We start from the raw sequence: 13,706 nt of genomic DNA on the forward strand, positions 1-13,706 counted from the left end.
CAAAGATGTTGAAGAATATCTTAATAGTTTAGTAGCCTGAAAACATCAGTATGTGATAAGAAAAAATGATTATGAAACTGCATATATAATCCTGAATGTAAACAACAAATGAATTCATAAAACAAAGACATAAAAACTATATATATAAGAAGTATACAGTATATAAAAATATGCAAGAAATACAGAAAAATTATACAGAAAGGTAAAAAAATTTTTTTTAACGTGTGTATACATTGGTGGATCAAAGATTCCTGTCCTCCTGAAAAAGGACTGGAAAGAAGTATTTCACAGTGGTGAGTGCTGCTGATCAGGGCCTGGTAAACGTTTATTGGTCGTTTCTCTTGTCTGTGTGTTTTTATTTTCTAATACCATTCAAAGAACACCTGAGGCACCTGGGGGGTGCAGGAGGTTAGGCATCTGACTCCTTCCCAGCTCAGGTCTGATCTCAGCACCATGAGATTGAGCCCCGAGTGGGGCTCCTCTTGGGTTTCCCTCTCCCTCTGCCCTTCCCCCAAGCTTGTTCTCATGCTCTCCCTCCCTCCCTCCCTCCCTCTCAAATAATAAATAATGTTTTTATTAAAAAAAAAAAAGAAAACATTATCTAGTATTTTTTCAACCAGGGGAAAAGTGAGAAAACCAATACATTACAGGGAGATTTTCACTTACCAAGAGAGGAGAAATTCACCCCAAAAAGTCCCTTTTCTTTTATCTGGGCAGCTGAGTCTCATTTATATTGTTTGATAACTGAGCCATTTGAGGATGTTCTTTTAACTTGGGCCTCCTAAGGGAGGTGCTGCTTTGTAGCCTGTGGTCCTTACTACCTAGTGATGTAAACCTGAGATACCAGGGCAGTGAGTGGTTGTTCAAGTGCTCAGGTCACCTTGGGGGGTGAGAGTCAACCCCCACCCCACCCATGGACACTTAGCTCCTGGCTGAGGAATCACTCGGTGGAAGAAACTCAAGAGCCAAGCTAAGTGAATCATTTTCACCAGGATATGGATTTCTAAGATGTAGCCTTTGGCATTCTGAGAAGCAAGAGATGGTGGTGATTCACCGCAGTATTTTTTGGAGAGTCTCCGTGTGCATCAGCATTTTCAAGGCTCTGAGCAATTCTGGAGCAAAAGCAACAGCTGATAGCGGCCAGAGAAGAGGTCTTAGTGGAATTCCACAGCCTTCCAGGGAGTGGAGAGCCAGGGGGATGGGCCCTGAAGGGAGGAGTAGGCACTGGAGACGACGAGGAGGAGATCATCTTTCTGGTCAAGGGGGTGCCTGTACAGATCTGGGAGTGACCTGAAACTTTTGAGTTCTCCAAACCTAAGGATGTGGTTTCAGCGGTAGTCTTACATGTGCACGAAGCTTTAAATGCTTTCCTGAATGCGTTGTGATAGCCTTGAAAACTGTGCTTAAATACATTTTGTAAATTACATAAATAAATTCCTATTTTAAGTCTTAGTAAGAGACTTGTTACTTGCAGGAATCTTTGTGATTTCTACTGTGTAAATCCTTAGTGCAATGTATTTTCATGCATTGCGATTATTTATATCGAGAAATCATTGGCTTTTAGTTCATGGGTTTTCTTGTAACGTTTAGAAAAATGAATGACACAATTAACCTCCTACTCACTGTTTCTATAAAGTGGAATCATTTGGCCCTGTTATCTGCTTGATGTCTGTAGCTCTTTGTTTAAAGAAGTCCTGTCAAGTGATGGGTAGAGAACCCAAGGCCCCTGTTTTTTGGGGGGGGGGGGAGTTTAAAGGCTCTGAGAATTAAAGAATTGTGCCTATGTGCATGTGCCTCGCTTTGCGAATTTTGCTGGCTAGCTCTTTAGCTTGGAAAACTTAAGCATAAGGGCAACAGATTAGAACCAAGATTATTATTATTTTTTCTGAATAAATAGAGTTGCTTCACTTTCTAGCTTGTGTGTTCCACCTGTCTTCACTGCATGGGTCTGGCTGTATTTTTAGCTGCTTTTACACACAGGCATGTGTGCACACACACCATCTGCTCCATGCATCAACTTTGATTTTGTTTATATGATATCCATTAGGAAGTGGATCCCTCATGTACGTCTATGCAGCTGGAATTCAAGGCTTTCTATCAGTTGTCACGTACCGGTGTACAGGAAGGACCAGCAACGTAACTGGCTTTACTGGGGAAATAAGGGACTGCAACGGCATGGACATGTGTGTGTTACCCCTGGGTCGCTTGGTCCAAATCCTAGGGATCCGGCTCCCAGATAGCACGGGCCAGTTACTTCATTGCTGATAACATGGTGGTCATCCCGTTCCTAGGACTGTGGATGCGTTTCTACATGTTTGTGATGGAGCAGTGTTTAAAACGGATCAGCACTGCTAAGGAACGATCTTCAAAAAGTTAGTGTTTCCTGTAGATGTAAAATGAACGTGTTATCATAGGTTTTATTTGACTCCATGAGAGACTCAAAGGAAGACTGGAGGAATTGGGAAAAAAGCGGATGACTTGATTAATATAGAACAGAGCAGGACAAAGTGCTGTGGTGGGGTAGCTTGTGTTTCAGGTGGAGAACGAGTCCTGCCTGCCTTCTGCGGGGGGAGCCCCGCAGGCCCCTGACCCGGGCGCCCCCGCCCGCCGCACCGCGAGGTCCTGGGCGTCTTTCCCGGACTCCTTCTAGAAATTCTTCTCCAGCCTGGTTGGCTGAGCGCGGAGCTTCAGCCCTCGCGGGGTGATCCTCCCGCCGTCGGCCCCCACCAGGCACGCGCCCGGGTGTCCGCAGTCTGGCTTTGTGGCCCGGCCCCCACCCCGCTGCCCTCCCCCCCACCCCGGCTCCCTCGCCCCGGTCCCCCCACCCCGCTGCCCTCCCCCCCACCCCGGCGCCCGCGCCCCCAACCCCCCACCCAGCGCTGCCCTGTTGCAGTCCCTGAGGCAGCCGTCCCGTGACCACCGAGCGGCCAGCGCTCTGCGGCGTTTAAGAGGCAGGCGGGGGCCGGGCATCATCGGATATTTAATTTTTCTTAAAGACCTTACCTTACTGATTCATGAGAGACACACAGAGAGGGGCAGGGGGCGAAGCCGGCTCCGTGCGGGGAGCCCGGCGGGGACTCGATCCCGGGACCCGTGGTCACGGCCTGGGCCTCGGGCAGCCGCTCCTCCGCTGGGCCCGGGCGCTCCCTCGGATATTTTTTTTTAAAGACTTATTTGAGAGAGAGAGAGAGAGAGAGAGAGAGAGAGAGAGAGAGACAGGCAGAGGGAGAAGCAGGCTCCATGCGGGGAGCCCGACGTGGGACTCGATCCCGGGTCTCCAGGATCACGCCCCGGGCCAAAGGCAGGCGCTAAACGGCTGCGCCACCCGGGGATTCCCCCCCCCCCCCCTCGGATATTTTAAATGAACTACAGCCGCTGAGAAGAGGAGACCGCAGCGTTCCTCGTGCCCGTAGCCGGCTCGGGCAGCCCGGAGGGGCGCAGGGGGGCGTCTCCGTGGAACGGGGTCCTTCGTGCCCTGGCAGGGGGGACTGTGCAGGCGACCCCGTGGCCGGACCCGCTGCGCCAGGAACCACGCACCGGGAGGGGCTGGCGTCGGCGGCCCCCCCCTTCAGGGACCCGGAGGCCAGGGTTTCAGGCCGACGTGTGATTGGCCGGCGCCGGCGCCCTGCGTTCCCGGCCAGCCTATGAGCGGCTGCGCTGGGGTCAGGTGCTCCCGCAGGTCCAATCCGCGGTGGCTGTGTGGCTGCGGCTGCCGCGCTCCGTGTCCCCGAAGTGGGCGGGGCCGCGCCGGCGCCCTGGGGCCTGAGTGCTCCTGCCGTTGGAGTCACGTGATCCGCGTGGTCCTCGGAGCTGAGGCGACGACGGCCCCTGAGTGGGACACGGCGGGAGAGCGGCTTCCGCGGCGCCGGCCGACGCCCGTTTCCTCGCAGGGTCTGCGGCCGCTTCCAGGTGTCGGAGGTGTCGGAGGAGGAAACTGGGAGGCTCCCGTCGGCGCCCGGCGGCGTCGAACACTCCCTCAGTATGTAAAGGGCGGCAGCACTGACGGCGACGCCGAGGATGCGCTTCTGGGGTCGCTCCCTGGGCCGCGGGCCTGCGCCTGCTCCAGCCGGGACGCGGAGGCCGCGGAGGCCGCGGGGCAGGGAGGAGCCCGGGGTCAGGGCTCGGGACGAGGCGGCGCGGAGAGCAGGAGGGACTCGCTGCGGCGGGGGGCGAGGGAGCGACCCCGAGGCCCCGGAGCCCGTGGGGGAGGGGCGGGGGGGGCGCGACCCCGAGGCCTCCAGGAGGGGTCAGAGCAAAGCCGAGGGCTCCAGTTGGTCCTGGCCCAGGGGTTCTTGGCCTGGAGACGCCCAGCTGTGGGGGTCTGGGGTGCCCAGGATCCCTTCACCCCCTCGGGTCCCTCCGCAGAAGTTTCAGACTTCAGGTTCCTCTGTAGCAGGACCCAGGCTCGTAGCAGGGAGCCCTGGGGGTGGGTGGGGGTGAGGGTGCAGGCCCAGCAGGAAGGGAGCAGGGGAGGGAGCAGGTGCTTCAGCTCCTGTGTCAGTGTGACGTGACCTCTGCCTGTGAGACTTCCTGACCAGTTGGGGAGACGGTGTGTAAGAGGGAGGCTGCTGGGACCTCGCTGGGGGAGACCTCGGTGAGGTGGTTTTTTAAGGATTATAGCTTTTGATCATCTGTAATTAAGACTTTTCTGGATGGTGCCCAATGGCCCAAGGATGGTCTAATGGAAAGTAAATTACGCTGATGGTGGGTGGGAGTCATTACCCATCCAGGCCTTACTGGGTGCACTTGTGACATTTTGAGAACAGTGTTCCTGTTAAGGAAAAGTCAGATCACGTGGAAAATTCCCGTATTATTATAAGTATGTTGACTTCCGCTTTTTGTAAGCCTGAGGCCAGGCATGATTGACAGGGGAAGGCCGGTAGGGAGAAGTGCAGTCACACATGTAACAATGAACAGACCGTTTGAAGGTGGAGAGTCCCCTAGCTTTGAAAATGATGACAAAGTGGGGCAGCTGGGGGCTCTGGGGGTGAGCGTCTGCCTTGGGCTCAGGGCGTGACCCCGGAGTCCCGGAATTGAGTCCCACGTCGGGCTCCCTGCATGGAGCCTGCTTCTCCCTCTGCCTGTGTCTCTGTGTCTCTCTTTCTGTGTCTCTCAGGAATAAATAATTAAAATCTTTTAAAAAAGAAAGAAAAGAAAATGATGACTAAATGTGCAAAGTAAGGTGGGTGAACTGACCTGAGAAGTTTGATTTGATAGAATTGGTAGAGAAAAATACAGGATTTTGTGGCTGATGATCTCTAGCTGCCGCAGGTGCCGGGAGCGTGATGAGCAGGGACAGAGCACAGCCCTGGCCCCCGAGGAGCTGTGATTGATGTTGAGGAAGGTTGTATGGGCATATCCACATCCACGGTAGTGGTTTTGTGACCGCCAGACCCTCCTCCAAGGAGGCAGGGGGGCCCTTGAGTTGTCAGAAAGTCCGTGAGCTTCTGGGCACCTGACCCTTCTCTGGGCAGCCTTCGGCAGGGACAATAGGGATGCGTCTTATACTTGGGGTGGAGGCAGAGATATCTGAAGAATTTAACTAGAGTAAAACTACTGCGTTTGTCTGAAAGCTCTTTCTGTGTCCCAGACGTCCTCAGTTCCACCAGGAAGAAGGAGATGACATTGGTGGGTCTCTCAGGCTGTTTTCAGGGGTTAAAATGAGATCCCTGCAATGTCCAGGAACGATGTCCAGGAACCGTGCGGGGCTCCTGGCAGGGAAGTGCCCGGACGCCTGCTCTTCCCTCCCTGTACCGTGTGGCACCCAGAAGTGGGAATACTGCTTTGAATGTTCCGCTGCTGAACTGCAGGCTCCTTCAGAGGAGCTGCTCCCACATCCCCGCGCCCCCACCCAGCCAAGGTCTGCCCAGCAGAAGGAGGAGGGTTCTTTCCTTTTTCCTTCTAGGGAAGGCCCTTGCCTTCTCTCTGGGGAAGGGGCGCGAAGGGTGATTTTTGCCAGAGGTCACCCTCAGGCCTCCGAGGATTCGCCTCTGGGCAGTTACCAGTTCGCTCTGTTCCCATCGATTTCTCTGTCGCTTCCTGGAGTACAGTTGCTTTCTCTTTATTGTCTTTGGGAATGACTAAGTGCTTTGTATTTCTCTGAAAATGTCACCCCCTCCCCCAGATGCTCTCCCTCAGCTCCCACATGTTAGTGGGCTGCAGTTTGCAAACGTGTCCTTTTCTTTCAGATGAACCCGTTCCTCCAAACTCCTCTATTCAGATGCACTTTACAGAAGAGAAGGAAAAAGAAAGCCCGTTGAGAGGCAAGTTGAGAAGTCGCCAGGGGAGTTCATGGATGATTTCCATGAACTTGTAGTTTGCGTTTTCTTTTGCGCCCTGGTGAGCAGTTTGGAGAAGGAGCTGGGGCTTCCTGGAAGAAGCAGGGGCTGGGGAGGGGGGCAGGAGACCCTGTTCCCTCTCGGTGCTAGGCTTCTGGTGGAAGGAGGAAGGCCGTGCAGTGAGGGGCAGCTCAAGGCTTCCCTGGCCCAGAGGCCGAGGCTGCCGCCAGCAGAAGGCAGGTGTCTGCAGGTGTGCAAGTGCACGTGCCCCTTCCGGTCAGCCGTGTGCCTGGGGCCCGCCAGCTGGCCCTGAAGCCCCCAGCTGCCAAGAGACCACGGAGCTGCTTCTCCAAGCAGAGCAAAGGAAAAAAACTGGATTCGTTAAACTGTGTTTGTTGAGTCTTATCGATTAGGAGGAAAGCACTAACTTTGTCCTTTGGATTTTGAAGTTTCAAATTAAGAGTTAATTTGCATTTGCTGTTTATGAGTGAGAATGAGGAAACTTGTACTGGTTTTTTACTATTCTAATAAAGCGTAATTTTAATGAAAAAAGTAATAAAAATATAAAAGTGTAATTAAATTGATCTTGTGCTGTGACTGGGCTCCGTATCGTTCCTGTCTAATTTCACACCGTTACCCACCCCCCGAGAAGAAACAACTGAATTATAATTGCACAGTTTGGGCCAGGGCTGCCAACAGTGAAGCGTGCCCGCTGCCCTTTCCGTGTCACGTGTCCGGGGTGGACAATGGCAGTTGGTTTCAGCACTGTCGCCCCGTCGTCCTGTGGGCAGCCTCTCCCTCCCAACCTGTCAGACTGACCCGGCCCCCCCAGAGGAGGCCACTGCCCTCCCTGATCCAGGAGGAAGAGAAGTGAGGGCTTGCCCGCCTTGCAGAGTGTCATGACCTTGAATCTTTCCTCTCCTCAGCCTTGCTGCTTGAGCTCACTCCTCTCTCTCTCTGAGCTCTGTGCTCCAGGTGTGGTTTTCTTGACGGGGAGTCAGCAGCAGTAGCACAGCAGGGTGAGTGCCACTGTCCACAATTAGTGAACAAGGGCAGGCTACCTTGCTGGGTGCTCTGCCCCCCAGCATTGTGCCTGTGCCTGGGTTAACGTCCGTGAAGATTCCTACCTTACTGAAAGTTAGAGCCATAGCCCTACCGGTGTGATTTGGATAAGTACCCTGCCCAGCCCCCAGGTGCTTTAGCTGTGCCAAGGTGAGCACAGTTCACTGGGCTTACTCCCAAGCCTCAGAAAGAATCCCCGTTATTTCTCCGCGGCGTGTGTCGGGGGTAGAAAAACCTGCAGCTTTGCTGTGCTGTCCCTGTGCTAGGTCCCGTGGGGGCTCTCAGCCGCTTTAACCGTTAGCTCCTTGATAAAAAGAGTCCATCCAGGCCTATTTTTGTTTCTGTTCTCAAGCCACTCACTGTCAAGACCTTACCCCTCTTGCAGGAGGAAGGCCCGCCCGGTAGCCTTTACTCAGGACAAATCAAAACCAATTTGAAACCAGGAAATAGTGAAAATCCTTAAGTGAATTGGAATTGAATAGCAGGTTTGGTGGCTTTCACCTGGGAGCCGGAACTGTCCTGTGTCTTTGGTCCCCTGCAGGCTTGATGGGATCTCCTTCCTACTTGGCACTGTGGCCTGGTGTCTGCTCCCATTAGCTGGGGATCCCAACGCCTCCCCGCCAGGGTTCTCCTAGGATTAAATGCGACAGCATTTACTTAATTTACCGATGGTGTCCGGTGGTCCTAGCTCATGTCCTCACCATCGTCTTGTACCCGGCAGTGAGGATGCAGGAAGGCCCTATGAGCTACTTGCCCTTCGGCGAGTGCATCACAGAGTCTTATATCCACTCTCTTTGGGTATTTTCTTTCCTCTCCTTCCTCAAGGAGAATAGAAAGTTCTCTTTTTTGAACTGTTTCCCGCTTCTTGAAAGTACTTACAATTAAATATTCATGCAGGTATGGCATGTCGTTTGAAGGTGGAATTGTCAGTAGGTTCCTCGGTAACTTTCTGGTGGCACGTTGTCTCTGCATCTGTGACTTTTTTCTTTTTCTTTTTTTTTATTTACTTATGATAGTCACACAGAGAGAGAGAGAGAGAGAGAGAGAGGCAGAGACGCAGGCAGAGGGAGAAGCAGGCTCCATGCACCGGGAGCCCAATGTGGGATTCGATCCCGGATCTCCAGGATCGCGCCCTGGGCCAAAGACAGGCACCAAACCGCTGCGCCACCCAGGGATCCCTGTGACTTTTTTCTGACGGACATCATGTTCTCTAAATTTCCCTGCTGCAGTGGGAGAAGCATCTAGAGCAAAAAACAAATTAACACGGCAGAAAATTACATCTCGTGAAGGGTACGGATTTCTTTTGAAACTGCTCCTTTGAGGCCCAGGCAGATAAGTGGGCCTACCTTACAAGTGACAGAACTAGTCAGCTTTCCCATAACTCAGAAGACTTCTGTGGACGCTGAATTACTTGGTTCTTTTCCTTTAAATGATTCATGAGTTGGAACCATACAGCATATTCTGTATCTAATTAGCCTGGCCTCTTTTCTGTGAACATTTTCCTTTTGGTTTTTTGGTGTCTCTACACCTGCATAGAAGCTGTAAAGACGAGCGAAATTGGGGGTGCTTGGGTGGCTCAGTGGGTTAAGCATCTGCCTTTGCTCAGGTCATGATCTCAGGTCCTGGGATTGGAGCCCCACATCAGGGTCCCTGCCCAGTGGGGGTCCGGTTCTCTTTCTCTCTCCCTCTGCTCCTCCCCCAACTCTTGGGCGCTCTCTCTTTCTCATGCGCACTCTCAAATAAACTCTTCAGGAAAAAAAGAGGAACAGTTTTGCCTCACCTACTGTTTAGCTTGGAGTAGCACCCTTACCTGTTCTGAGACACAGCACAATTTTCTGTCTGCAGGCTTCACAGCAATTAGAAGATCAAATGACTATCAGTACCTTAGCCTAGTTTTTAGCACAAAGTCATTTGATTATTACCTGTATTTTCATAGGTGTTTCTGTGCCTACAGAAAGGAGAATCTAACTGCCAGTGGAACATTCATCTATTTATATCAAAACATCTGTCCTACAGTCTCTAGAGATCCTGCAGGTTGACCTCAAACAACCATCCAATCAGCCAAAACACCTTCCCCAGACGTGTCAACATCTTTCTGAGTTAAGTCCTTGTAGTCAGTGACTACTTGCATTTCTCTTCCCAGAGCATTTTATTTTGGTCCAGATACGGGGATTTGTGGACTCCCAGGCACGTGCCAGGGTAACGGCACCTTGCCCAACAGGCAACACGAATGCGTTGTATTTGAAGTCAGGGCAGTGGTGATCTTTGGGGAGAGTGGTGGCTCCACATGTGTATTTGCTTTAGCTCAACTAAGTGAGCCAACTCAAGATTGCTGTGCTTTGCTGTATGCATGCCATATATTAACATGGATGCCGATGGATTTTTTTTAGAAAGTGAACTTTGTCCTCTTCCTGGAGGTATCATAATTCACACCTGTATTGGAAGGGTGCTATGTCATTCTTAGTTGGGAAAGTCTTTAATGAAATTAAATGAGGAAGCAAGTCCAAGCCTTTAAGGGGATGCGGGTCGAAGATGATTTCCAAGCTTTTCAATCATCTACATTCATATATATGTAGTCTGTAGATGTTCCACTTGCCTTGCCAGGGATTGCATTTGGTACAAAAGTGAAGATTTAAACATGGTGCTGCCCTTGTCATTATAATTCTTAGAGTTTGAGAAATGATTCCCTCTTGCTTTTTTTTTTTTAAATCTTTCTCTGTATTATCAATTAGCAAATTATCTGCCTTAGTAGAGGAGAGATAATTTATAAAAGCAGGTGATTCTGGAACTCATGCTATACCATTAAATGCGCTTGGGTACAGTTTTTTATTCACAGGAGATTTAAAAGCTTGCTTTCACATGGCTTTGCCTAATAACATCTTCTCTGTATACCGTGGTAGCCAGAAACCAGCTGGGAAGTGGGAAAGCACAGGTATTGCTATGGGACGAGAATAAGAAGTAAACAGTGGTTACCCTGGATTTTGGTTTAGTTTTTTTTTTTATATGTAGCTCATTATATTTTATTTTACTTATTGTTTCCTCCTAGGTTGGAAGGAAGGCTGATGCAGAGAAATAACAACACAATTCAGGTAAATGGGTTTTTAATTTCTTCCTGTACCTCTTACGCTCGGTTTATATTTCCCATGTTTTCCCCTGAAAAGAACTAAAAAAAAAAAAAAAAACCCTCCAATTTTTGAATTTTTAAAGAATTTTTGAATATGAAGAATGTTTTGGGCACTTCGAGGTAAGAGTCAAATGCCTATTTGTAACATTTAATTAATTTAGTCAAATAGAGTATATTTAATAATCATGTATTTTTATCAAACTGGGTATTGTAGCTAATGCCGTTTCCTACCTCAAGAGTATTTTCTTCCCAGTCTTTTTTTTCTTAAGATTTTATTTATTCATTCATGAGAGACACAGAGAGAGGCAGAGACCCAGGCAGAGGGAGAAGCAGGCCCCCTGCAGGGAGCCCGATGAGGGACTCGATTCCAGGACCCTGAGATCATGCCCTGAGCTGAAGGCAGAGACTCTACCACTGAGCCACCCAGATGTCCTTTCTTCTGTTTTTACATACATATCTGATGTCAGCATCTCTATTATTGGTCACATTTCTGAAGCATCCAGTAGTGTTTTCCAGAGCATGTCACTGTGTTAGTTGTTTCCAGTGCAGTGCATTCGGAATCCGCATGTGATGCTATGATCAGAAGTTTTACTCTGAGCTCTTAAATAACTATGTGCCCCAGCTTAGGAAAGCTGTTATTTCAGAGATCTCCACCAGGGGATGGTTTGTAGGTTTGCCTTGTTAAATATTCTTTCCTCCTTCATTCCATCTATTCATCCGTATATTCTGTTTATTTTGAGGTGATTACAAGCACATTATTTATAATTAAAATAATACTATATTGGGGTGCTTGGGTGGCTCAGCCAGTTAGGCGTCCAATCTTGATTTCAGCTCAGGTTATGACCTCAGGGTCCTGGGATCAAGCCCTGCATCGGACTCCATGCTCAGCAAGGGTGGGGGAGGTCTGCTTGATATTCTTCCTCTCCCTCTGTTTCTCTCCTGCTCATGCTTTCTCTTTCTCTCTCTAAAATAAATATATAAATCTTTAAGAAAAAAAAATCATAGTATAACAGCCATCCCCTGTTCTTATGCTGCCCTTACTCCTTTGCCCAGAGGTAGCCCTTTCAGCTCTTTTCCTTACATTCACTTATATTTGCCTATTTCTAAACAGCACACCATATGCTGTAAATGCCATTTATTGATCTCTTTTAAAATTTTAGACTTCTGTATTGATTTCCTGCTAAAGATTGGGCCCTCACACATAACCTTTACCCTAGGTAAGCGCCTCCTCACCCCGTCTCTATTTTGTATCTGTAGTCCTGTTACAGTGTGTGGATACATTAATATTTAATGTTTGCTTTATTATAAAGACTGTGTTTTGATTGTGGCTGAGCTTTGTGATACTTACTTTGAAATGTCTCCGGCCATTCTGCTTTCCAGTTCGTTGGTTGTATGTGAAACTGCTTTCTTTCTCTGGAAAATGTTTGACTCTTTATCCCCAGAATTTTGAAATTTCCAGTTGGGACATAGGTCTTAGGATCTCTTGATGTCAGTGGTCCTTTCAATTTGGGAAATTTTCTTGTACTACTCTCAGATAATTTCCTTTCCACTCTTTTCTCTCTTTCCTGCAAGAATGTTAGTTGGATATTTGAACTCACTGGTTTGATTATCTCATTTTCTTATGTTTTTTTTTTTCCTGAACAATTTTTTTGTCTCTGTGTTTTTGTTCTACTTTCTGGGGGATTTTCTTAGTATTGTTGATATTTTATTTTCTGCTAGCATGTTTTAGTTTTTACTGGTCACTGAATATTTGAATATTTTATTTTTTTAAATAAGATCCTGTTCTTGTTTCATGGAAATAAGGATGGTTTGTCTGGCTCCATTAGCTGGGAGAAAGATCTGGGGTTCTAATTGCCCCCTCTTTTTTTGGCTTAAAACAAATAGCATTTTTTAACCTTACAGTTCTGTAGGTTAGAAGTCTGATGGTTCTCAAGATGCCTGGGTGGGTCAGCATGTGACCGTCTGTTTTCTACTCAGGGTGCGACCCTGAGGTCCTGGGATTGAGTCCCACATCAGGCTCCCTGCAGGGATCCTGCTTCTCCCTCTGCCTGTGTCTCTGCCTCTCTCTGTGTCTCTCAGGAATAAGTAAATAAAATCTGTTTTTTTAAAAAAAAAAGTCTGATGGTTCTCACTGGGCCATAGTCAAGGTGTCTACACAGTTGCATGCCACAGTTTCTGGTGGCTCTAGAGGAAAATCTGTTCCCTATCTTTTTCTAGCTTCTTGAGGCTGCATTTGTTGGCTGTTGGCCTCCTTCCAGGTAGGGGCCTCTTTAAGTGAGCAGGTCAAATACATCTCCTGTTACATTCCTCTGTCCTCTTCTCCCTTCTTCTTTCACTTTTTTTGGACCCTTGTGACTACATTGGACCTACCTAGATAATCCAGGATAATCTCCCACTTTTTTTTTATTGTGGTTAAAAAAAACATAAAAAATATAAGATTTAGGGGCACCTGAGTGGCCCAGCAGTTGAGCATCTGCCTTTGGTTCAGGTCATGACCCCGGGGTCCTGGGATCGGGTCCCACATCGGGCCCCCCACAGGGAGCCTGCTTCTCCCTCTGCCTTTGTGTGTCTCTGCCCCTCTCTCTGTGTCTCTCATGAATAAATAAAATCTTAAAATATGCAATTTACTATATGAACCATTTTTAAGTGTATATTACAGTAGTGTTGACTATATCAACATTGTTATGCAAAGACCTCTAGAACTTTTGCATCTCTGTACCCATTGATCCAGCTCTCCCTTCCTCCCTGCCCTAGCCTTTGGAACCACTCTTCTACTCCCGATTTCTAAGAGTCTGACTGCTTCCGGTACTTTATGTATGAGGATTCTTACAGTATTTGTCTTTGGGTGCCAGGCTTCTCTTACTCAGCATAATGTCCTCAAAGTTCATCCTTGTAGTAGCATATGACAGGATTTCCTCATTTCTTAAAGACTAAATAATCCATTTTATGTCTGAACCAGTTTTTCTTTATCCATTCGCTCGCTGTTGGACATTTAGGTTCCTTTCACCTCTTGGCTATTGTGAATAGTGCTGCAGTGAACATCAGTGTGCAAATACCTCTTTTAAAAGTTTATTTTTTATTTTAAAGTTTTTCCATAAGTTCTCCAAAGTTTTTCCATTGTTCAACTATAACATACAGCGTTAATATTAGTTTCCTGTGTACTGTCTACTGACTCAGCATTCTATACATCACTTGGTGCTCATCATGACAGGTGTACTCCTTCATCCGCATCACCTGTGTCC

General features: G+C 48.6%; 1 protein-coding gene across 11 annotated transcripts in view; it reads left to right on the forward strand.

Annotated features, from left to right (window-relative positions):
• SGMS1 (sphingomyelin synthase 1) overlaps positions 1-13,706 on the forward strand; it is a 249,541-nt gene that overhangs the window by 96,038 nt on the left and 139,797 nt on the right. For 7 of the 11 annotated variants that reach the window (XM_055322696.1, XM_055322698.1, XM_055322695.1 and 4 more), the window contains one exon: positions 10,387-10,429. The exons of 2 other annotated variants lie outside the window; for them this stretch is intronic. The gene's annotated coding sequence lies outside the window, so the exon portion shown is untranslated. Of the gene's footprint in view, positions 1-9,420; positions 9,440-10,386; positions 10,430-11,660; positions 11,682-13,706 lie in introns of those variants that run through there. 2 more of the 11 variants (XM_055322697.1, XM_055322704.1) reach the window with 2 other exon arrangements.

Source organism: Nyctereutes procyonoides, unplaced genomic scaffold (assembly GCF_905146905.1).
Source record: "Nyctereutes procyonoides isolate TBG_1078 unplaced genomic scaffold, NYPRO_anot_genome, whole genome shotgun sequence".
In the NCBI taxonomy this organism is placed as follows: domain Eukaryota; kingdom Metazoa; phylum Chordata; class Mammalia; order Carnivora; family Canidae; genus Nyctereutes; species Nyctereutes procyonoides.